Consider the following 3,812-nt stretch of genomic DNA (forward strand, 5'->3'; position numbering starts at 1 on the left):
TGGGGGGCTGGGTAGGAGTTGGGTGGTGGGTCAAGGGTAGGGTGAAAAAATGAAATTTTGAAATTGAAAATATTTTTTAAAAACAAACTTAAATTTTTTTTTGGGGTGGGGGGCTGGTTAGGAGGTGCGTGAGGGGGGTCAAGATAGGGTGAAAAAATGAAATTTTGAAATTGAAAATATTTTTTAAAAGCAAACTTAAATTATATTTTTTTGGGGGTTGGTTTGAGGGTAGGGACAAAATAAATTAATTTTTCAACAAAAAAGTAATTGTAATTTGAAGTTGGAAGAAAGCTTTGGAAAATGTTTTCCTTAAGTTTTGAAGGGAAGTCATTTTCCTTAAATTTGAGGAAAATGAGTTGATTTGAAAAACATTTTCCAAAACATTTAACCCAACCAAACATGAGAAAATTGGAAAACATTTTCCGGAAAATGTTTTCCTTCATACCAAACACACCCATAATTACAAATTTAATCATACCTCATATTTATACCAACAGAAATATTTTTCTATTTCTACTTTCTACTATATAATAAAAGGGAGTTTATGCCCAAATATAATATATAATACTCATGATTGGGACTTTTCCCAATCTTGAATAGGCATAAAGTCCCTTTTAAAAGTCTCAATCTTGAATATTATATATTATACTTGGGCATAAACTTCCTTTTAAAATAATATATATATATATAACAAATGGAAAGTCCCAATCAAGGAAGCAACATATATCATTTACAAATGACTTAAAAAGCATTAAAAATTACAATAATTACCAATTTAAAATATTTAAAAGCTATATAATAAAATAGGCCCACATATATTGAGACAGAAAAAATAACACATATCATTTTAAAAATTATCAAAAAAGTATTATAAATAATAATAATTAACAACTTAAAATATCTTAAAGACATTTTAAAAGGGTTAATTTTGTAATTTTATCTATATCACATAAATTAGGACAAAGTGACCAGTAATGTACGTTATTTGAAAGTTACATAAAAAATATTATAAATCACAATAATTAATAACTTAAAACATTTTTTTTTAAATTAAAATTTGAATGACTCTCCAAATTTCATTTGTGTCACATAGAGATAACAAAAATAACATATATTGGGTCCATTTTAATTTAATTGTCTTATTTTTTTTTAGTTTTTTTTTATATTTAAAACTTAGGTAAAAATATTATAAATCATGATAATTGACAACATAAAATATGTTTTGAAAATAATACAAAAAATTCCACTGATTCTTGAAGTGAATCTATCGTAAAAATACTATAAATCATGATAATTGACAACATAAAATATTTCAAAAATGTTGTATGTGGTAGTCTTATTATGCTCTAAATAGCGTCAAAGAAAGTATAGATTTGTGATAAAAATACTTATTCATTTATCCATGCAAACAATCGCTTCAAAAACTTGATTATTAACCCCAAAACATACCATTTATATTATTGGGCCCGTGCATAGCACGGGCAACATTATCTAGTTCTACTATATTATAAAAGAGAGTTTAGGCCCAAGTATAATAAATAATATTCAAGATTGAGACTTTTCCCAATCTTGAATATTATATATTATACTTGTGGGACTTTTAAAATTCTATTTTATACCCAAGTATAATATATAATATTCAAGATTGGGACTTTCTTGAATATTATATATTATATTTATTATATAGTAGAACTTGGGTATAAACTCCCTTTTAAATTAAATTAAAATTAAATTCTATTTTTAAATTAAAATTGATTTTTCTACATATATATATATATATCCCACACAAATGGAAAAGTCTCAATCAAGGAAGCAACATATATCATTTACAAATGACTTAAAAAACTTTAAAATATTTAAAAGCTATATAATAAAATAGGTTGACTTTCAGAATTCAATCAGGCTCACATATATTGAGACAGAAAAAATAACACATATCATTTTAATATTACCAAAAAAGTATTATAAATAATAATAATTAACAACTTAAAATATCTGAAAGACATTTTAAAAGGGTTAATTTTGTAATTTTATCCATATCACATAAATTAGGACAAAGTGACCAGTAATGTACATTATTTCAAAGTTACATAAAAATATTATAAATCACAATAATTAATAACTTAAAACATTTTTAAAAAAATATGAAAATTTGGATGACTCTCCAAATTTCATTTGTGTCACATAAATTGAGACAACAAAAATAACATATATTGGGTCCATTTTAATTTATTTGTCTTATTTTTTAATTTTTTTTATATTTAAAAATTGCGTAAAAATACTATAAATCATGATAATTGACAACATAAAATATTTCAAAAATGTTGCATGTGGGTAGTCTCATTATGCCTTAAATAGCGTTAAAGAAAGTACAAATTGCGTAAAAATACTATAAATCATGATAATTGACAACATAAACTATTTCAAAAATGTTGCATGTGGGTAGTCTTATTATGCCTTAAATAGCGTCAAAGAAAGTACAAGTTTGTGATAAAAAAACTTATTCTTTTATCCACGCAAACAATAGCTTCAAAAACTCGATTATTAGCCCCAAAATATACCATTTATATTATTGGGCCTGTGCTATGCACGAGCAACATTATCTAGTATATATATACAATCTACATGTCTAGATCTTCGTATACATCCATTCATATCACTAAATTATAATTAAATTATAGTATATATTTTTTAATTTAAATATCGATTAATTTATCCGTTATCAATCTATATAAGAAAAAAAATTGTAGATATTTTTGATTGATGTACGTAAGCTGCGGCGTGTGGTCCTTGGTCAACTGGTAGAATTAATCGTGAGTGATGATATAATTATTGTGCATTGTGGAGCGTGCCTAATTTTAAACTTTAATTATTACTACTCATGCAGTCCTGCCATACATAGTCAATTAAAAATTATTTTGATTTTATTTTTTACTCGGTATTCGATATTTGTATTGATGTTTGATCATTTCAGATTTATGTTGCATAGGATTTCACTCGAGGGGCGAAAAAACGTTCTCTATCAAAAAAATTTCTATATATCCAAAACTCTGATTAAGAGAAGAGAAACTTCATCCACTTCACAAATTAAAATTTATATAATATGTATACTTTCCTTTTCACCACCCATATTGTTCATTCTTCACCATTCATCTCTTTTGCTCCATCACTCTGTCTTCAATTCACCATTTCCTATCTACTCGTCTTTCCGTGTATGTTATGAATTGTGATGGCATCCATATATAGTATTGTTCCGTCTTGAATTAAAAATTTTGTATTCAAACTTTAAATATATATATAATAATATATATAAATACCAATAAAGTGTTTTTTTTAAGTGGATACTATACATATGAATTTGTATTAATGAAACGCCATGGGAATAGCGTATATGAAAAACAAAACAAAAATTTTTTAAAAAAATCTTGTAAGATATATCCTAATTATATAGCTTAAATGATCATGTGTATATTTGGTTCAACATATATATGAAATTTATCTTTATAGTAATTAAAGTAGGTTCCTTGGCTTTAGTCAGGGTCTACTTTAATCAATTAATTGAATTTTTTTAATCAAATTAAAATTATTTAACTTTCGAAAAACAAAACGTATCATATTGTCGAAGGAGACGAAAAATTTGGAATTGACGTACACCAAATGTCGGGTTGTGGAAAAGGTCAACTCCGTGCTTCATTCTTCGTTGACCACACGTCTATTTACTTTCTATATAAGTTCTTATTACACATCCACAAGTTTTTTTTTATTATTTCTTATTCAATATCTAATATTTATATTAAAATTTGATTTTTTAT

The sequence above is a fragment of the Solanum tuberosum genome, unplaced genomic scaffold (assembly GCF_000226075.1).
Source record: "Solanum tuberosum cultivar DM 1-3 516 R44 unplaced genomic scaffold, SolTub_3.0 scf00073, whole genome shotgun sequence".
In the NCBI taxonomy this organism is placed as follows: Eukaryota; Viridiplantae; Streptophyta; class Magnoliopsida; order Solanales; family Solanaceae; genus Solanum; species Solanum tuberosum.